Source organism: Pinus tabuliformis, chromosome 4_2 (assembly GCF_031772625.1).
Source record: "Pinus tabuliformis cultivar Carrire ecotype Pingquan chromosome 4_2, CPIR1, whole genome shotgun sequence".
NCBI classification, from domain to species: Eukaryota; Viridiplantae; Streptophyta; class Pinopsida; order Pinales; family Pinaceae; genus Pinus; species Pinus tabuliformis.
In genome coordinates, this window is record NC_142304.1 from 922,401,109 (window position 1) to 922,424,295 (window position 23,187).

Consider the following 23,187-nt stretch of genomic DNA (forward strand, 5'->3'; position numbering starts at 1 on the left):
AGACTATGTTGTTGCATTGTGTATCTTGGGAGGTACCCCATAAACCTAGTGAGATGGGTTTGTGTAAATTTGGTCACAAAAGTCTTTGTGGGAAAGAAACTATTGTAGTGGCTACAACCACCCTCCAAAATTTTGCCTTAGCTTCATTTTGGAGCCTCCCTTCCAACCTTCACAGTAGCATGTCTTGCTTCGTCAAGTACACAAGCTTTAGTGTTTTTCTTGCACAAAGGTAGCCTATTGATCACAGCTCGATGCATTCCGCTCACATGCTGATCACTTGGACCTGGTCCAGCTGCAGGCTAAGCAACTCCCCTAAGAAATTGTGCAATTCTGGAGGGTAACCAGCCTTCCCTCTTGAAATTGTGCAATCCTAACTGGCAACCAGCTGGGCTCTAGAATTGTGCAACGCTGGCAGTCAACACTCACAGTGAACATTGCACAATTTTCCCCAGCAAGGCCGCTCAACCCATAATTTGTGCAAATCTGGGCAGTAGTCAGCTGCTCTGCCCAGAAATTGCACAAATCTCCTAGGAAACCAGCCCAGCTCGCAGCCAAAAATGCGCATTTTCTCCCAGCAGTTGAGCAGTCTCTTACATGGGTTGTTTCTCCGATGGTAGCATGCAAAGGCATCCCTTGTTTTAGGGATCTATTTTTAGTAGTTGGAGGTTACATGCAAGGATCGTTTTAGAAACCTCCCACCAAGTGTCACTTCCCTAGATTTTGGCATGCGTGTCAAAAACTTTATGTTATCAAAAATCATCAACCAGACACTATAGAGCTCATTCCTCACATCAACCTTGAAACTTTGACATCCCACATCACATCTAGGAGCTGTCGGCACACTCAGCTTAGTTGTTTTGGGGTAAGCCCACTCTCCATGACTTGTGTTGTATTTTTCGTGCTTTTTGTGTTTCACTTCATATGAACATTGTCTGCTTGATTTCAGTGAGTTCTTGCTGTCATTTTGATACATACTAGCTTGTACTAGCACCGTTTCAGTTTTCATCAACATCTCACTGCTGTCGTATGCATGAAACTGTTTTTCACGAATGGTCGTCAATTCGGCGAGTCGCTTCACCCACATGCATGTTGCTCCATTTTCTGGATCTGTCATTCACCATTTAATGCATGATCATTAACTTACGCTTACACTCAGTATCACCATGCATTTGCACTCTCATTCACGTTCAATTGCCCGTCGGCGAGTTTGGGCAACCTCGGCCTAGACTCTACCTTCACTGAGACAACATTGTGCAATCTGGGGAAGGATGGCTTTGTCTTCCTCTCCAGAGTGCATTTCTACCCAGGCACTATCCTCTAGAACTATTTTGAGCATTTCTGAGGGACAGTGACTTCTAGCCCAAAAAATTATGTAATGCAATCACTAAGCCTGCAGCCATTGCCAGCTAAGATGGCAAATTTTGCAATTCCAATAGTCAGCAGCCAAACTGGACTATGCATTGCACAATTCCAATAGTCATTTAGCCTCCTAGTAGCCCAAACTATGCCTTGCGCAGTCTTGGCACTCAGTCTCCTGACCTCCCAACCAAAATTGCGCGACCTTCATGATCAGTCACACAGGTATGTTGCAAGTCAGTTCTCAAGTTCATTTTGGTTTTTGACTGACAGATTGCTTGCCACGAGTATTTCCATGTCTCCAAGTATCATAGGTGTTCATCTTCTTCTCAACAACACAAGTACAATGGTTTGCAGGAAAGCAGAGTCGAAGACACTGCTCAGAGCACACTTGGGGATGCAGTTGATCAAGTGTTTATGAGCTTGCCTACTCATGAAGACATCAAGTTGTTCATAGGCAAGGACATCAAGATATGATAGCAGCAGCATCACAACGAGCAACATCATGAACGACAAATAAAGGAATCATATCGAATGCAACAAATGCAAGCATAAGGTTGTTGACAACACAGAGGCGGAACAATGTTGCAAGCTCAAGAAGATCCATTTATGATGAAAGCAACTTTGGAGATTCAAGATATGAGGTGACGACGCGAAATGAATATCGCACGAAGAAAGAGAATGGAACAAAGAAGGAGTTGCATGTGCTGAAGAAGCAACTCAAGGAAGAACATGAGCTTCACAGACAAGTGAATTAGTGCAGTAGGAACAGGAACAACAGCGGGCGCAACATGCACTCATAGATGAAACTGCACCCGTACAAGTTATAGATCCATCCCAGCAGTTGGCACGGAGCAGACATGGTGAGAAGTGTTGTTGATCACATGCAAGGGATTCAACAGCATGCATGTCATTGTGTGCATGCATGCGATTCAACCCATTCAGTACACTCACCAAGGTGAAGACAAGAAGCAAGTCCAACTGGAGCTGAACATGTAGTTGACAGTTGATGTGCATGACCAACAACACACACTAGAAGATCAACATGGACACTATGCATCAGTGTGTTTCCATTTCGGTCACACCCAAGAAGACCATGCGCATGTTAGTTGTTGGGTTGTGTTATATTCTTTCCACGACTAGCCCACATAGTTAACCGCGGGGCGGAGCCCCCCCTTTGTTGCGCCGATTGCGTAGTGAGGGGGGTCACACGAGGTTTGAGGGGTGCAAGTAACCCCACTCTATGGGGTCTGAGGCAGCGCCCCAGAAAATTTTGTTTTTGGACCCTATATTAGGTTGGGCGGACCTACCTATGGTTTTGTGCATGATTTTTCGCACATAGTTTTGGAAGCGATGGTTTTCGGTCCATGGTTTTGGACACGATGGTTTTCGCTCCATGGTATTGGATGCTTTGACATGTATAAATATGTATTGTAATGTTGAAAGGAACATAATGAAAAATCAAGCTGGTAGTCCTGGTTTTTGGATCCAGGGGAAAATCTTTGTGTATATATGTTTTATGTGTTATTCTCTCGCATTGTTTATTTTCTGTGTTTTAGAATTCGTATGCAAGTAATTTTTGTACGAGGTTAAAACCTACATCTGGTATCAGAGTAGTTTTGGCTTCAAGGGGACGCCTTTGTTGCTGAGGGTTTTCGCTCAGGCCTGTGGTAGACCCTGTTTAGTGGGAGATCTACGGGATCGATTCTAGTGGTGAAAGAGGATGGCGAGCAGTGGAAAGATAGAGATCGAGAAATTTAATGGTCAGAGTTTTGAGTTATGGAAACTCAATATGGAGGATCTGTTGGTGGATAAAGATCAGTGGGTCACGGTAGATCTAGGTACTAAACCAATGGGAGTGTCTAATGAAGAATGGAAGAAGCTGGATCGGAAGGCTAAGAGCACAATACGATTGTGTGTCTCAGATTTAGTATTACTGAATGTATCAGGGGGAAGCTACGGCAAAGGTTTTGTGGGACAAGTTAGCGACTTTGTACCAATCTAAGTCTCTAGTGAATAAACTATTCCTACGGAAAAATCTGTATAACCTGAGGATGAAAGATGGAGACTCGGTGACAGAACATCTAAACGCATTTAATACTATGGTAAGTCAGTTATTATCTGTTGATATTAAAATTTTAGGTGAAGATAAGTGCATCAGTTTGTTGTGTTCTCTACTAGATTCATGGAATAGTTTGGTTATTGAAATAGGTAGCAATGCAATTGCCTTGCATTTTGATGAAATAGTCTCATCCTTGTTGACATAGGAGATGAGACGGAAAAATATGGAGAGCCAAAATGGTGATGCCTTGTCTGTACGAGGACGGTCCCAGAACAGAAACAAAAATAAGTCATCGAGTGAGAGATCTAAATCTAGAGGGAGATCTAATCTCCAGGAAAACCTGTAAAGGTGGTGTGTTGGAAATGCGGAAAGGAAGGGCACTACAAAAGGGATTCTAAATCTAAAGCTCCTGACAAAGGAAATGGATCTAATGATGCTCCTTCTGCAAACGTGAAAACCACCTCAGATGAAGGTGGGGATGTGTACTTGGCTTCTTCAAGTACACATGTAGATCATGAGGCATGGTTGATTGACTCAGGTGCATCCTTTCACTTCACTCCCCATAGAGAGTGTTTCTGTGAGTATGAGAAATATGATGGTGGTGATGTCTTCTTAGGGGATGACAGGAAGGCTAGAATTGTTAGTCGTGGAAAAGTAAAGTTGAAGTTGCAAGGTGGAAGGGTTAGAACACTTCCGGGTGTTCTGCATATTCCTCCATTAGCTAGAAATCTGATTTCTGTAAGCAAGCTAGATGATGTAGGTATAAAAACAGTGTTCGAGATGGATACCTGCAAAATAGTTCGGGGAGCACTAATATTGATGCGGGGAGTTCGGATTGGAACTCTGTACAAGCTTCAAGGTAGTAATGTTATTGATGGGTGCAATAGTTCTGTTGTTCTTAAAAGTGGAGCAGAAAATTTAGTGGTCTCTGGAGAGAAGACCATGTTGTGGCATCAAAGGCTTGGACATATTGGAGAGAAGGGCCTTTGAATACTTCATGGTAAAGGTATGGTAGAAGGTATGAGTAATAGCTCTCTGGATTTTGATTTCTGTGAAAATTGTGTATATGGGAAGCAGAATCGGGTGAGTTTCCCCTCTGGTGGTAAGAGGGTGAAATGTATGTTAGAGCTTGTGGACAGTCATGTGTTTGGACCTGTGAAGGTTCCATCACTGGGTAAGTCTGTGTACTATGTATCATTTATAGATGAATTCTCAAGGAATACATGGATATATTTCCTTAAGAAGAAATCTGAAGTCTTTGACAGGTTTAAAGAATTTAAGGCTCTAGTGGAAAACCAGACAAAGAAGAAGATAAAGGTGTTGAGGACAGATAATGGTGGAGAGTTTTGCAGTGAGGAATTTGAATAATTCTATAAGAAGTGTGGTATAGCACAGCATAAGACTACTCCATATACACCTCAGCAAAATGGAGTTGCAAAAAGAATGAATAAGACGTTGACGGAAAGGGAAAGAAGCATGCTCAGTGGTGTCGGGTTAGGACAAGAATTCTAGGCAGAGGCGGTGGAGACTGCATGTTACCTGGTCAACAAATCACCTTCATCAACATTGGAAGATAAGACTCCACAAGAGGTATGGACTAGTAAGAAACCTTCTCTTTCACATCTGAGAGTATTTGGATGTGATGCATATGTACATGTTCCAAAGTAGAAAAGAACCAAGTTGGATAGTAAATCCGAAAAGTGCATCTTTATTGGGTATAAGGATGGTTTAAAGGGTTATAAGATTTGGAACCGAGTGACAAGGAAGGTCGTGTACAGCCAAGATGTGGAGTTCAGAGAGGTGAAAGATGTTATTAAATATGAATTCCAAACAAAGGAACCTGAGAATATAGAGTTTGAGCTAAAGGAGGAAGAATCAGACTCTACAATAGAGGAGGAATCAGAAGATGAAGAGCCACAAACTCTGGGTGTGAGAAGATCAGTTCAAGAAAGAAGGCAACCAAAAAGGTATAGTCCATCTGCTTTCTGCTCAAATTTTTCTTTATCTATTACTGATGATGATCCCAAAACTATGAAGGAAGCAGTAACTTCAAAGGATGGAAAACTCTGGAAAGAGGCCATGGTTCAAGAAATGGCATCTTTGCACAAAAATTAGGCTTGGGATCTAGTGGAGTTGTCGGCTGGAAGAAAACCCATTAGCAGCAAATGGGTGTTCAAGAAGAAGACAAATGTAGAAGGAAAGGTAGAGAAATACAAAGCTCAGTTAGTAGCAAAAGGTTATTCCCAAGTGCTGGGAATTGATTTTGGTGATATTTTTTCTCCTGTTTCTAAGGTAGCTTCTATTAGATTACTTCTATCTGTTGTTGCTGCTTTTGATTTTGAGGTAGAGCAGGTGGATGTGAAGACAACATTTCTTCACAGGGATCTGGAAGAGGAGATCTACATGAAGCAACCTGAAGGTTTTGCGGTGAAGGGTAAGAAATAACTATTATGCAAGTTAAAGAAGTCTCTGTATGGGTTAAAACGGTCACCAAGGATGTGGTATAAAAAATTTGATACATTTATACAGGGACTTGACTTCACCAGAAGCAAAGCAGATCACTGTGTGTATTTTAAATTAATTGGCGACCGTGTTATTTATCTGGTCATGTATGTGGATGATATGTTGTTGGTTTGAAATGACAAAGAAATTATCCAGGATTTGAAGACCCAATTGTCCTCCAAATTCGACATGAAAGATCTTGGTGCTGCAAACTATATTTTGGGCATGAAAATTAAAAGAGACCGGGAAAAGAGGAAGCTCTGGTTAAACCAGAGGAAGTGTGTTGAGACAATACTGCATAGGTTTAATATGCAGGATAGTAAACCGGTGAAGGTTCCTATTCCTATAGGTGTGAGGTTATCTTCTGAACAGTGTCCCAAGACACAAGAAGAGGAAGAGGACATGTCCCGTGTTCCATATGAAAGTGCAATCAATAGCCTAATGTATGCAATTGTCTGTACTAGACCATACATTTCACATGCAGTGGGAGTATTGAGCAGGTTTATGTCAAAACCAAGGAAGGAGCACTGGACAGTAGTGAAGTGGGTTTTCAAGTATTTACGTGGCACTAATGATTATGGTTTATGCTACAAAGGAAGACCAATATTGGACAAAGTGTTGGATATTCGTGACTTTGTTGATGCAGACTGGGCTAGAGATCTGGATCAAAGAAGATCTACAAGTGGGTATGTGTTTAACCTATTTGGAAGTTCAGTCAATTGGATGAGTAAGAAACGATCTGTAGTGGCACTATCAACTACAGAGGCAGAATACATGGCAGCCACTCATGCAAGAAAGGAAGAAGTTTGGTTGTAGAGTTTGTGTTCACGTATGGGGTTAGTACAGGGAGCTATAAGGATAAACAGTGACAGCCAAAGTGCAATTTTCTTGGGAAAGAACCCTGCATATCATTCAAAGAGAAAGCATATTGATGTTCAGTATCACTTTGTGAGGGATATGATAGAAGACAAAAAGGTGTTGCTGGTAAAGGTGGACACTCTGAAGAATACTATAGATGCATTGACAAAATCTGTGAGCTCTGAGAAGTTCTCTTGGTGTATAGAAACAATGGGTGTTGTAGGGCTGGATAAATGACTAAGCTCTCTTGTGGCTCCCTGTGGAAAGAAAACACAAGTGGGAGAATTTTGGGTTGTGTTATATTCTTTCCACGACTAGCCCACGTAGTTAACCAAGGGTTAGAAGGGTAGCGGAGCCCCCCCTTCATTGTGCTGATTGCATAGCAAGGGGGGAGGGTCATAGTTTGAGGGGTGTAGGTAACCCCACTCTATGGGGTCCGGGGCAGTGCCCCGTAAAATTTTGTTTTTGGACCCTATATTAGGTTGGGCGGACCTACCTATGGTTTTGTGCATGATTTTTCACACATGGTTTTGGACGCGATGGTTTTTGGTCCATGGTATTGGATGCTTCGGCATGTATAAATATGTATTATAACATTGAAAAGAACATAATGAAAGATCAAGATGGTAGTCCCGATTTTGGGATCTAGGGGAAAATCTCTGTGTATATGTGTTTTATGTGTTATGCTCTCGCATTGTTTATTTTCTGTCTTTTAGAATTTGTATGCAAGTAATTTATGTACGGGGTTAAAACCTACATTACGATTTCGACAAAGGATCCACACCAATGCACCAGATGCAATGGAGGCAAGAGTTTTCTTCAGCAAGATGTCACCATGGAGCGCATGAACACCATCACAGATGACCAAGCTTAGCAATCAACTCACCACCTTCACCCTCACAAGCATGTCAAAGAGTTGGTCTCACAACAACAGATCGAGTTTCACTAATGTCTTGCATGGCTTTCTCTAGTCATTTTGTCTCACATGAGTACATGTGCATTGTAATGTAACGTCATGTCAAGTGTAAGTCAAGAGTTGATAGTCAAACGTAACAGTCATAGAGTAGATGAAGAGTCATGAGGGTAGTTGAACTGCCATAAAGCGAAATGTCAAGGGTCACCCCACCCTTTGCTATAAATAGTCCCTCATCTCATTGTAAAGGCTTTTGGTCAGCCAAGCTTCTGATAAGACTATCTCGGAGAGAGCTTGGACAATATTGTAATGAGCCTTGGCTTCTCCACTGCACAAAGCTAATACAACTTTTGGAGGAGCAGGCGGATGTGGCTGTAACGTTCCACTATTGGAACTAGCGGGGGTACATGGATGTATTGTATGACTAGAACTTACACTTCTTAATAAAATAGAGCCAATATGTTTTCATGCATATGTTGTTATTGTAGTTGGATTATTCCGGTTGTTGTAGCAACGTATGTTGTTTAAATTACGAATCTGTTTATGAACTATTTTGTATGCAATTGTATGAATCGTGTTGCAGATATGCTGTTGGTTTGAACATCACTTTGGATTGCTCTTTATCTTTATTTCCAGCCAGTGATGCATCTTTGCTCATGTATTCCCTTCCAAGCAGAGTACTATTACAGGTTTCCAAGGGGTGCACTCACCTCACTCCCCATGTGTTAGAACCTTTCATGCACCTTCCTTGGCTTGCCACAGCTGTCACACCCTTGCTACCAACAAAGTTATCTTACTTGTCTCTGTGCGAAATTGCGGTCAAGGCATTACCGTACAACCCACTGTTGGGACTCCTACACCAAACAGTTTGATGCTTAATTGGGACTTCTTATCATGGAGATCCCCTAACATGGTGTCCGGTCTAGCACCGTCAACAAAACCCAAGCGAATGGGTTTTGGACCCAAGATGGGGTTTAAAATCTAAAAGAAAAATAAAAAGGAAAATTAATATTTCCTAAGGTCTAACTGGATAAAAGCCATAATTTCTAAATGGTTCCTAAGAGGCCCAGCTAGGAAAATCTATTTAAGGATGCCTTAGAATGAAGGCAAGAACATCAAGTGATATGGAGCTCATTTGACCAAGGAGGCCAGGAGAGATGTAGTCCTAAAGTAGGCTAAGTTAGAGGGATGAGCAAGGGTTGCTAAAGGGAGGTCGTGATCATCCACCAAGAGAAAGATCATCATGTGAGGGTTCAAAAGGATGTTTCATAAATTAATTGGTTTGATCTAGGAAGTAGGATGGCATATTGTTGGTTCTCTTCTGGCAGATCAATCTCAAGAGAGGTGACTCATGAGATTTTTGGCATGTAATTTAAGGGGTGTTTCTATGTGAAGGTCGTGTCAAATTCTGAATTAGCAGAGAGGGTTGAGACCCTATCTTGTGGTGGTTAGTACACCACAAGGTTTATGATAAAGACCAACACAAATGGAGGATGGCCTGCACTCGAATTTAGGGCCAGAACAAAAGTAGTCACAAGTTTAATATTGACTAAGGTAACTATAGTTTGAGGGTCATAGAGATCTTAAGTTTAGGTTAATATCTAGTCAAAGAAATTCCCAAAATCTATGGATCTGTATGAGCTAGGCTGAGTCTCTTATGGAGGCAAGAGTTGTTTTTTCTATGGGTGGATAGGGGTTTTCTAAAGAAACTAGAACAAAAGTATAATGCTCTGGTTAGGGCAGTTTCCTAGCATGTTCATTCCATAAGGTATTCCCTTAAGACTGTGACAAATCTGCGTATAAGAAGAAGGGTCGTGACCCTTAGAGCGAGGTTTATCTCTGCAATATAGACCATAGATTTGGAAGATGGTTTGCAGAAGTATGCGTGGAGATAACAAATCCAAACAAGGGTGGAACCTGAGTAGAAAATTGAGCAAAAAAAATGTGCCATATGAGGAATGGATTGACATGAAGAGGAGTTGATTTTAGTGGACTTTCCATAGAGTCTTGGATAGAGATCTGAAGCATCCTATAAATAGTTAGTAAATGGACTGTTAGTGGATGATTTGTGACCCTAATTTAGTCATCTATAGATTGTTAGAAGGATGATAAGAGGAGTAGTTCAAATTTATTCATAGATTGGACAACAAAGAAATTGGTACACAAGAATAGTGATTTTAAGAGGACTCAAATCACTATTAGGTGGAATATTTGAGGAGCCCTAGTTGAGGGTAGTGTTGTGGGCCTTAGATCAATAAAATAATTGATTGTGGTTGGGTAAATTGATGGAAGTCCAAGTACAATTGGAGGGTTGTTAGGTGACTATCAAAGAAGAGCCCTAAGTCATGTGATTGTGAAGGACAACAAAACTGGTAGAAGGGTGGGCGTATTAGGCCTAAGGACGTGAAAACTTTGAAGGACTAAAGTATTAGTCAAGTGGGATAGCCAACTAGCCATAATTCACTATATTGTAGAGGGTTGAGTCAATGAGAAGAAGGGAAACCTCCATAATCATAGACTTGTCATCTTGGACCATCAACATGGAAAAAGTGGGTAGACCAAAGAGGTGTTCAAAAATAGAGTTATGAATAGCTGATCAAATACCCTAAGTGTTGCAGACCTTGAAGGAAAAAGGAGGTAGCTAGAGGGAATTTTTTTTTGAGTTGAGTTAGTAACTTAAAGGAGTTGAGTTCATTGATAGAGGAGGACTGAGAAGTTTCAGATTGGGAGGCAAGAGGACCTTCTAGGTGTGTTCAGGACATGTGGATTGAAAGGGTTGTGTGTGGCTACCATCAACAAGTAGGTCAAGTGTTGTCTTGTTCAATGTATATTGGTTGTCAAAGGACTAACACCAAGCCTTAGTTGTATTCCTTGTATCAGTGTGATTGCAAAAGCCTATGATCCCTAGTACGAAAGCTCTAGCCTGTTCCATTATAGTTTATAATATAATGAATAAGGGTTTGAAAAATTTAAATTTTTTCATGTTCACTAGTTTATTCCATGATGTATGTAGATTTTGTTGTGAAAAGTAGATGTGTTATGGCACTTGAGTGTGTTTTCATCAAAGATTCTAAGACCAAAACGATATTGTCATGTTCTGTGGGAATTCAACATATGCCTTGTTCACCTAAGAACTACCTTTAACTCATCTTAGGCTACTCATTTCCAATCTCAACTCACCCCACTTAACAATTTAGGCTGATCACATCTAACTGTGGTCATAAAAAAACTAAGCAACATAGTTTACATCTTGACATGTCATAGCACCTGGTATGTCTTAAAATTCCTTGGCACTATGTGCCATGTATTAGCATCCCCTACATTCCTTGACATGCTTTGACACTCCCTAGCACACCCTAGCACTTCCTGAAATGCCTTAGTAGTTTAGCATATCTTGGAACTACCTAACATATAACCTTGTCACTCCCTCCTTAACACACCTAGAACTCATTGACACTCCCTGTCACACACTCTTATTCATTCATTTACATGCATTTTGACCTAGTGCTTCCTTATGTTTCCTCGACACTCCCTAATACTCCCTAGCACGCATTGGCACACCCTGGCACTTGACACATCTTGGCATGTCGCCCTAACACTCTAGCATTCCTTGGAACTACCTATCATACCTTGTCACTCTCTCCTTAGCACACCTAGAGCTCACTGACACTCCCGGTCACAAACTCTTATTCATTCATTTCCATGCATTTTGACCTAGTGCTCCCTTGTGTTTCCTTAGCACTCCTTGGCACATGTTGGTACACCCTAACACTTAGAACATCATGGCATGTGTCCTTGCGTCTAGGGCACCTTAAACCTACCTAGCATACCTTGTCACTCCCTCCTTAGCACACCTAGAACTCACTAACACTTCCAATCACAAACTCTTATTTGTTCATTTACATGCATTTTGACGTAGTTCTCCCTTGTGTTTCCTTGGAACTCCCAGCTAACACTTCCTTGCACGCATTGGCACATCTTCGCCGCATGCCACCCTAACACTCTAGAATTTCTTAACACTGCCAAGCATGCCTTGTCACTCCTCCTTAGCACACTTGTAACTCACTGACACTCCCTATCACACACTCTTATTCATTCATTTCCATGCATTATGACCTAGTGCTCCCTTGTGTTTCCCTAGCACTCCCTAACACTCCTTGGCACACCTAGAACTCGCTAACACTCACTGTCACACATTCTTATTCATTCATTTACATGCATTTGAAACTAGTGCTCCCTTGTGTTTCCCTAGCACTTCATAACACTCCCTAGCATGCATTGGCATACCCTAGCACCTGACACATCTTGGCATGTTTCCTTGTCCTCTAACATGCCTTAGCACTACCTAGCATACCTTGTTAACACCACGTCATCACCTCCTTAGCATATCTAGATCTCATTGACACTTCATATCATAAACTCTTAATCGTTCATTTGCATGCATTATTTTTACCTAGTGCTCCCTTATGTTTCTGTGGCATTCCCTCATTTCCATGCATTTTGACCTAGTTCTCCCTTGTGTTTCTCTGGCACTCCCTAACACTCAGCATGCATTGGCACACCTTGGCACTTGGGACATCTTCGTATGCTTCCCTACCACTCTAGCATGCCTTGGAACTGTTTAGCATATCTTTTCACTCCCTCCTTAGCACACTTGAAACTCATTGACACTTCATTTCCATCAATTTGAAACTAGTACTCCCTTGTGTTTCCCTAGCACCTGGCCCAAACACTCCCTAGCATGTGTTCATGCCACACCCTGGCACCTGGAACATCTTGGAAGGCCTTAGCACTTGGCATGTCTTGGCATGCCTAACATGCCTTGGATCTATCTAGCATGTGTTAGTACTTCTTTTCATTCCCTAGCACACCTTGGCACTTCGTAGTTATCATGCCCTCATAGATAACCTTACTTTTTTTGTGGCTTGGGAACCCAACCAAGGCATTGGAAAAACAATGTTGTGCCCAACCCAAAGTCTCCCTTTGTTTGAAACTGCTTTGTCTAGCCCCTTATCACAACCATAGGCTTGCCTCCTACAAGTCCTATTATGAACTTCTCCTCACACACTTCATCCTTGGGACACCTAGAATTTGCTGACACTCCTTGGCACACACTCTTATTCATTCATTTCCATGCATTTTGACCTAGTTCTCCCTTGTGATTCCCTAGCACTCCCTAACACTCCTCACTATGCATTGACATTATCTGGCATATGTTAGCATTCCTTTTCATTCCTTGGCATGCCATGACACTCTTTGGCTATCATGCCCTGACACTCAGCTATCATGCCCTCACAATTGCCCTTACTTTTTTTGTGACTTGGGAACCTAACCAAGTCCTTCATCGACTACAATAGCTTGACCAAGTTACGATTACTACAACTAGACTATGCCTTGTTCACCTAAGAACTAACTATAACTCATCTTAGGCTACTCATGTCCAATTTCAACTTATCCCACTTAACAAGTTACAAGTTATCAAGTCAAGGATCACGTCCAATAGTGGCCATAAAACAATTGAACAACATAGTTTACATCTTGACATGCCATAGCACCTTACACGTTTACCAATCCCTTGGCACTGTGTGACACGTGTTAACACTGGTTGCATTCCTTAGCATGCTTTGGCACTCCCTATCACAGCCTACCATTCACTAACATGTCCTGGAACTGCCTAACATATAACCTTGTCATTCCCTCCTTAGCACACCTAAAACTCATTGACACTCCCTATCACACATTCTTATCTATTCATTTCCATGCATTTTTAACTAGTTCTCCCTTGTGTTTCCATGACACTCCTTAACACTCCCTGAAACACATTGTCACTCCCTAGCTATCATGCACTTATAGATAGTCTTACATTTTTTACGACTTGAAAGCCCAACCAAGTCATTGAAAAAACAATATTGTGCCCAACCCAAAGTCTCTCTTTTCCTGAAATTTCTTTGTCTAGCTCGTTGTTGCAACCAAATACTAGCCTCTTATCATTCTTATTTTGAACTTCTCTTAGGAATCTCAATCCTTGACACACTTGGAACTCGTTGACACTCTCTAGAACACACTCCTATTTATTCATTTCAATGCATTTTGACCTAGCGCTCCCTTGTGTATCCCTAGCACTCCCCAGCATGCACTAATAGTCTTTGACACACCTTCTCACTCCTTGACATGCCCTATCCACTCCATATCATGCCCTGTAACTCCCTGGAACATATTGGCTCTTGGAATTTGGTGGAACTTGACAATTCTTATCATGTGTTGGAATGTCGTGGAATGCCTTGCCATGGTTTAAGATAAAATTTATTTGAGATCAATTATTCGGAATTAAGAGAGAAGTAATAAAGGATGATTTTCACTTAAGACACACTAGCACTTGGCCCTTGGCATGTATTTGCACTAATGTTGGTATGCCTACTATTCCCCTCTTAAAAAGGTAAGGTCCTAACTTATTAACCCTCTTATGTGTTAATTTCTTTTCATTTTAACTTGGTGTTCCCTTTTGTTGCCTTGACACTCCTTGACACACATTCGCATACCCTAACACCTGGCACATCTTGTCATTCCTTAGAACATGGCATGTCTTGGCATGCCTTGGCACTATTTGGCACATGTTAGCACACCCTAACTCTTCTTGACATGCCCTAGCATTCCCTAGCATGCATTGTCACTCCCTCCTTGGTACACCTAGCACTCGCTGACACTCCCCGACACACCCTCTTATTCATTCATTTCCATTCATTTTGACTCAATGATTTATGTTTGATGGGGTGCATATATAGAAATAGTTCCTTTAAGAGAATAAAAAAATGATCACACCATTACTGACATAAGTAATTCTGAGATTCTACTTGAATGACATTAGGAAACTACACAAGATATTTTAAGAATGACATTTTTAGGGTTTGTTTTATGGTGTGGGAATGGTAAGAAGTGAGTGGTCAATATTGTGATTTTATTTCTCATTAAAGTGCTTATCCTTATGAGAGACTCATCTTGAGAAAATGACACCCTCGTCATGCTTACCCTCCAATTCCTAATCTTCTCAAAATAAAGGCCAACTTACACAGTGAGGGAAGGCATGTTGGTGTGTGTTGAGTGACCGGGTGAGAGTGTTAATGTACTATGAGAGGGATTGAACCATTTAATTTGTGTCATCTATGGATGACATGTTTTAGGTGTGTTTCATGGGACCACATGGCCATTAGAAAGATTGTGTAAGATATAGCCCAACATAATCAATGCCTTGAGAGAAATATATGGAGAGGGATCAAAATAAATTATATTGGTGAGTCCACCAAAAAATATTTACTAGAGAGTGACATCATGGTGATCAATGCCACACATGGAGTCTTTTGAGATAGGCATTTATTTTTGGAGTGTCGCTAAATTGGTGGAATTCTCAAATTCATGACATTGTAAATTATGTAGGAAATTTGTTTCTTTGGTTATAGAGGCTAAGGTTTGCAAGGAGAATATAGGGTTTGTCGGGTATTAGGGGAAAAGAAGCATCAATTTCTATCTCTTTGATATACCAAAGGGTTTTTGATAATAATATTTGGTCAAATATTCCATGGCACTAACTAGGGATGACAAATAGTACCCTTTGTTGTACTACTCAATTACTTTGTATGCAATATTGATCTCATCAGATATTTTTCTTGATGTATTATAACACAATGGTTGATAGAAATATGTTATGCTAGTTTCAATTGTTCTTCAAGGTCTTCCACTATCCTTAAGGGCATGCAAAAGACAACTCTATCTACAAGTGATGTTTGTTGGGATGCTACTTAAAGGCACACCAACAAAGGTTAAACGGGTGTCCAAACAAGTGATGCTAGCAATATGGATGATATGATTATGTTAGGTTGGTGTCAAGTTTTCCTACGGGGCTTCCAATTTTCCTGAGAGTATGTGGAAGACAACTTCATATACAAGTGTTTTCTGATATGATACTACGCAAAGGGGTACTAATAGATGTTAGAAAGGTGTCCAACCAAGTCATGTCACTTGTATTTTCTATGTGTATTCTTCCCCAAACACTGGTTTACCTATTAAACAACAACATCATGATATTTAGAGACATAAAAACACATCTCTGCTCTTTTTTTCTCTAAAATGAGAGTGCATGATAGAAAAACATAGTGCTATGATACCACTTGTGGTGTTCCTTGTTTATTGAAATATAATAGTTAGAGAAAAATAGACATAAATATAATTTCAAGAAGTAAACAAAACAAAAATTGGGAGATAAAAATAGTAAGAAAACCTTTATTAATATTCAAAATTGAGTGAAATGTTCAATTGTGTCCTAGAGGGGGCAACCCCAAACATAAATAGAGCTCCAAATACAATAATATTCACATGGAAATTGCTTACATAGCTTCTACTAATATATATACTTTATAATTGACCAAAACCCTGACCACTTAGTGGAATTCTCTTAGTGAGGCCTCAACCACTAACTAGTGGACCTTCTTCAATGAGACCACCTACAATTATTGATTTGACACTCTACTACCTCATGATAATTATTCAATAAATATTACCCTAATACGTTAAGTGATAGTCTATTCTCCTAATTAGGGGAGTTAGCGTGGGATCCTAAACACATTATAATGAACAAGTCAAAATTACCCAATGCATAAACAATATATATTCTTTATCTATTCAACAACTATTGTGCATATGCTTCATGCTATTTATTACTTTGGTTCATAATCAAAATACCAAGAAAAAAATAGATAGCCAAACATAAGAACATCCACACACCACATTACACAATATAATAAGGTTTTCACTGGAGAGCGCTCATAGGTAGGAAACTCTAGGTCATATTGTGAGTTTGTCAATCCAATGATTGACAATCATTAAGAACAATTTCATTGATCTTTAAATTTTTGTGGATATTCTATTAGAATAGTTTGTCACACTAGTTCTTACATTATTTTGAAATATTTTATTATGTAGTTTATTATCTTAGATATTAGATTAAATATTACTAGTGTATCACTCCAAATTATGGATATATTTGAAATATGTTAGGTCCCTATTCTACTAGTGTAACCCCTTATTGTTATTAGTACAACCCCTTTATTATATTGTTGTGCCCATGTAGTCCCCATATTGTTATTATTGTGCCCTCACATTATTATTTTTATGTTGGCTCTGATTATATTATGACCTCTTAGACTCCTATCTATAGAAAGGAGGCCTTGTCATTTGTATCATCCAAGAATTATTCATTTGTGTAATGTAAAGGAGGTTGCCCCCTCAAAGAGGCTGAATTCTAAGGCGTTTATCTCTCTTTTCTATCTTTTTGTGAGGTGGTTTCATAACATTTGGTATCAGAGCTTTGGATTCTAGGGTTTCGCTGCTCCAAACAGATCATCATGGAATTTTCGCTATAACTTTGTTTCTGCAACGTTTTAGAAGCTAAGCAAAAAAACCATTTGAGACGAAATCTCGCTAAACCGCATGTCTGAATTTCATATCTTGTCTCGCTATATTTTTGGAAATATGATTTGAGGAATTTTGGGCTTTTGCAAGCTCTAGAATTCCATTTCAAACAGGTCATCGTGGAATTTTCGCTATAATTTTTTTCTACAAAGTTTCAGACTCTGAAATTAAAACCTATTTGAAACAAAAACTTGGTGAAGCTTGGGCCCGAATTTCAGATCTTGTTTTTCTATATTTTCGGAGATACAGTCCAAGAAAGTTAGGGTTTCTACGAGCTCTCGAATTACATCCCAAATAGGTGACCTTGGGAAAATCATCATAACTTCCGCTTTGAGCATCCAAATTGAAATTTCGTAAGAAGTTACAGAAAGAGAACGGATGGTAGTTTGATGTGTATCAGTTTCAAGTCCTAAGGTTGAAACAGTGATGTGGAACTTCATACAAGTTCACTCTACTAAACTACTCTATAATGAGGTTATCGTGGGATATTTGACATAACTCTTCCTTGGAGAATCCAATCTTGATCAAATTTGTGGGGTTAGAAAGAGGACTCAATGGGCTACTGTAGGATGCAATTTCAAAACTTCGAGATCTGAAATTACAGAGTTACAATCCTTTCAAGATTGAGCTCCTAAAATCAAGAAAAGGCAATATGATGAAGTTTGATGGAAAGGATCCCATAAATTGGATACTACAAATGGAGCAATATTTTGATCTACATGAGGTGCAACTGTTACAAAAGGTACATATTGCATCTTCATATTTAGAACTGGATCAATTTTTATGGTATAAAGGGCTTTGTTCTCGTAAACATTTGTTACATGGTCAATTTTCACGGAGGAAATGATAACACATTATGAGGATACAAAGAGAAACACCTTCTTTAGCCAATTGATAAATCTCAAACAAAAGGGTTCAATGGTAGAGCACATTGAGGACTTTCAAAAATTGAATATAAGGTAAATGATATTCTAGAGAAGCAAAGGATTGATGTCTTCATAGGAAATTTCAATGATAACATTCAACATGAGTTTCATCTTTGGGAACCTGATTCATTGGAGAAGGCATTGAGGTTGGAAAGAAAAATTGAAAGCGAAATTATGGAAACAAGGAATCCCACCACTCAGGACTATAATTATGGAAAGTGTTTTTTCTCCTAGCCTTCCACAACCTACAAGGTTTACACCACAACAATTGGAAGAAAAAAGAGAAAAAGAGATTTGTTACAATTGTGATGGAAAATACACTGAAGGTCATAAGTGTGCTAAGAAGAAATGATTTTACATAGATTATGAAGAGGAGGAAGAAATGGATCAAGAAACATCAATAGAAGAGGATATACACCAGGAACCAAGCCCAGAGAAAGAAGAAATGAATCTGACCATATCTTGTAAAGCATTGGAAAGAATTACCACTCCTCAAACTCTCAAGATAGAAGGACATATGAAGAAGAAAAAGGTTCAAGAAGTGAAAGATCACATCCAGAAAGAATAAATGAATCCGACCATATCTTGTAATACATTGGCCGGAATTACCACTCCTCATATTATCAATATAGAAGGATATATCAAGAAGAAAAATGTTCAAGAAGTGAAAGATCACATCGAGCACCAAGAAATGAATCCTACCATATCTTGTAATGCATTGGAAGAAATTACCATTCCTCAAACTCTCAAAATAGAAGGACATATAAAGAAGAAAATGATTCAAGCAGTGAAATAGCACACTGAGCATCAACAACAAGTTCTCCAACTTTTAAAGGATAATGCCACTTTGGTGCAAAATCGAATGAAACAACAGGCAGATCAACATCGCAGTGAAAGAAGTTTTGATGTAGGCAATTGGGTATTTTTACGGCTACATCTCAAGCAAGCTATTTATGAGAAGGAAATGTTGGCAATACTACATGAAATTCAGAAATGGTGACCTTACCTAATGGGAAAACACTTCAAGGTAAAAATGGATTGTGATAGTCTTAAATACTTCTTAGAACAAAGATTATCTTTAGAAGAGCAGAAAAAATGGGTCACAAATATGTTGGGTTATGACTTTGAAATCATCTACAAAAAAGGGAAGAAAAATGTTGTTGCAGATGCACTCTCATGAAAGGATGAGGATGTGGAAGCATTGTTTTGTGCTATTTCTATTATCCAACCAGATTGGATAAATGAAGCAAGGGATGAATGGTATAAGGAAGAGGAAATGTGGCCACTCATTCAAAAGTTGCAGACGATCCCAGTTCAAACAATATTGCCAGAACTTGAGGAGGAAGGAAAAAGCATATTGGAACCTGTAGCAGTCATAGAAACAAGAACCCGACAGCTACGAAATCGATCAACTTCAGAGTATCTCAGCAAGTGGAAGAACTTACTCACTGAAGATTCCACATGGGAGGACAAGAATTTTATACAGAAACATCAAGAACTACTCAAGCATTGAGGACAACACTTTTTGAAGGAGAGGGGCATGTTATGTCCCTATAATACTAGTGTAATCCCTTATTGTTATTAGTACAACCCCCTTATTATATTGTTGTGCACATGTAGTCCCCATATTATTATTATTGTGCCACATAGAAGCCCACCATTTTTATTATTGTGCCCTCACATTATTATTGTTATGTCGGCTCTAATTATATTATGACCCCTTAGACTCCTATATATAGAAAGGAGGTCTTGTCATTTGTATCATCCAAGAATTGTTCATTTGTGTAATGTAAAGGAGGTTGCCCCCTCAAAGAGGCTGAATTCTAAGGCATTTATCTCTCTTTTCTATCTTTTTGTGAGATGGTTTCATAACAAAATCAAAATGGAAGGAACAAGCAAATAAACAAACCATCCACACAAATGAATAGAATATATGACTTGGGAAACCTAATACGAGAGAAATCCTAGCTAGAAGGTGAGGCATATGCTCTAGTCTCTCTTTTTCAATTATGAAATATAAGTACAAAGAAAGGGTCACTCACTATGGAGTGGGAATGGACATTGTGGCATGAAATATTACTACAAAAATATTATTCCTCCTATGTTATGCTCGATGTCTCATTATCTGATGCGATCCTCAACTATGGAATAATAATAATGCCAAAATAATGGAGCCCCTTCCTTTCCTAGTAACCTAGTATAACACAACCTGTAGTCATTCAACATCAAGGTTAGGGTTTTTGCATGCTTCAATCTTCAATTAGTGTTTCTATTTTGGAACACCCCCACATGTGTGAGTAATGGGGGTTGACATGGCATCCACTCATTGCCATGGTGGTCAATAAGGTAGGTCAACTTGCGAGAGACATAACTTTCACATACGAACTTCGTTTGAGGTGATTTTCACACAGTTGGAAAGCTTCCAATGTCTAGAGTAACATCAAAGGGATGGAGCTATGTAATCAAAATGGGCTCCCAATCGAATCTACAAGACCCCAAATCACTAATGTGGAACCTGACTCTAAAGTGGGCCCTACAATTTTAGTAGCTCCATATGCATGTATGTATCTTCCATTCTTAGTTATATATCTATTACCAATCAACTCCAAGTAAACCACAATTGTGGGGGAGAACCCAGGGCACTCCTCAAAGATAATTTATAGAATGGGGAAATAAAGTCATAAAAAGCCATAGGATAGTAGTGAATATGCTTCAAATTCTAAATATTTTGGAAAAATACATTGATTGCAAGATACATTCTAAATCCAACCCAAAGGATAGGTTAGTGAATGTGTTAAAGAACATACTTAACAATTTGCTAGGTAGGAGGACATAAATAATTTGAAACATTAACCAAGGAAATTATTCTTGAAATTATCTATGTATGGACCAAGTTGTTGGAGATGATATCCACCTCATTGAAGATGGTTTTGTATTCATAAAGACATAAAACACAAGGATCCAATTCTTGTAGAAATGGGTTATGTCTTCCTCTCTATATGATATGCTCATTAGGAACATGGAATATTAAACTACCAACTTGAAACTCTAAGTAGAGTACAACACTTAAGTAAATTCCTTGAATTAATTTGGTGTTATCCCATCACTTCACTAGTGTTTTAGGGGTCATTGGTTTCTCTATAATCTTAGGCTTTCATTGGTAGCTCATGGTGTCAATCCATTTAGAGAGCTTAAGTCTACTTACTTAGTGTGACCTTCTTTTGTTATTAACAATAACATTCCTCCATGGATGTCAATAAAGAAGGAGCACATGATATTGGCAATGATAGTTATACGTATTTGTTTAGAATACCTTGAAAGGCCTTATTCATGAGCAAGTTAGTCAAAGATAAACATTGTAGAATTTTACAATATTGAACAATTGTTACAAACCATTCAAGCAGAGGTTACTTATCACATGATCTAATTTTTTGGGATCAATAGTACACAAGAATAAACAAGTGAGAAGAGAGTAATTTAGTTTATGTAATAGTAACCAAAGTTACATTTGTAATTTGACAAAAGAAGTTAGTACATAAGTGAGCCTAGGCCAACCCCTTAAAAATAGCCATAGGGCCTTCCTCTTTTGCAGCTCCTTGACTGTAAGGGTCTAATTAAAAACCACATATTTCCTTTAAAGATTTGTAGGTTGAAGCAACCACTTCAAGCTCTTGAACTTGAATATAATCCAATATTTGCAATTTTTTACAATAATAAGTCCATTATACACACTCCTCATCTTAGAGTTGGCCAGAGAGGGAGAATACTTGATTGATGCCAACCTTGTAAATGAACAACCATTCCTACTCATTGTTTGGACTCTTCATCACTAGTTGAAGGAGTATTTGTGTCATGAATTAAAGATGATATCTTAGCATGAGTTATCAACCTTGCACATACTTGCCATGGATCTCATGGAACAAATATGGAGAGACTCTTTTAATATTAGGAAATATTTTCTCATAATCTACTTAATTTGTAGGTGGTAGTGCTTCAATTTTTTCCATTTACTGGGAAATCTCACCCAAAAAGTCAATTGTTGAAGAATCAATCCTATGCTAAATCACTCCTACCTTCTCATTGTTAAGATCTTTGTGAGCTTTCACCTATGACCCTTAAAGTTAGTTCCCTTTATCACCTCGAATGGTGGAATAGGAGGTGTTGCAATAGGAGGTAAAATTCATTCCCCTTCACCTTTGTCGAGACCTCTAGATGCACCTATAATCTATAACCCTCCTTTGACTCAACACAGAATTTTGTTATTTTTTCACTTCCTTTACATACCCTCCCTATGGGGCCATCCTCATAGGAAGAGCTTGTGGTTGAAATATTACAACAACAAAAATGGGGTGCACCATCTCTTTATAGGGTTTCAAGCGAGGGGTATTGGAAAATAACCATCTTATCCCCTATATCCCTTAAGACCTTATCAACACATTAATGAAATGACAGATTGATAACTAGACCCAAAGATAGATGCCAAAGTTCGAGGCCAAACCCAAATAGAAAGAATCACATCATTGATTAAGCATTGATAATGAGTTTTGCTAAAATCAAGGACCTCCTTTCAAGATCTTGACCTTGTGTTTAGCATTCTAAAATGGAAGGTTTAAAACCCACATTAAATATGGGATATTTGCACCTTAGCCTTTGCAACGATTTTGCAAGACAAATCTATCTAATGGACTAGCTTGGATATGTCAAGTCTTGATTTCTAGAGTACCAAATCAATGTTTTCGAGTCCAACTCCCTAGCTCCAACTAAAATTTAGTCCTATTGAAGAGGAAACTTGAAAAATCTTGTTATTTGGAGATATTTTTCCTTCCTTTTAATCTATTTACAACAAACCCCAGTGCATCTCCTTTCTCATATCTCTCTTCCCATTTCCGAAAAATAAAAAAAATAAAAAAAATAAAATAAAATAAAATAAAAAATAAAAAATAGAAAATCATTAATCATATATCATAAACACTTTATATAACATTACAATCATTAACTTAGAGTATCTTTATCGGTGAACCCACGCAACAACCCATTGGAGTCTAATATGGTTCTAATTGTCTCCTCAAAACACACCTTAGCGAACTCTTACAACTCTTTGGATTCTA

General features: G+C 39.0%; 1 pseudogene; it reads left to right on the forward strand.

The window, feature by feature from the left end:
* LOC149172700 (OBERON-like protein) overlaps window positions 1-23,187 on the forward strand; it is an 87,157-nt pseudogene that overhangs the window by 60,195 nt on the left and 3,775 nt on the right.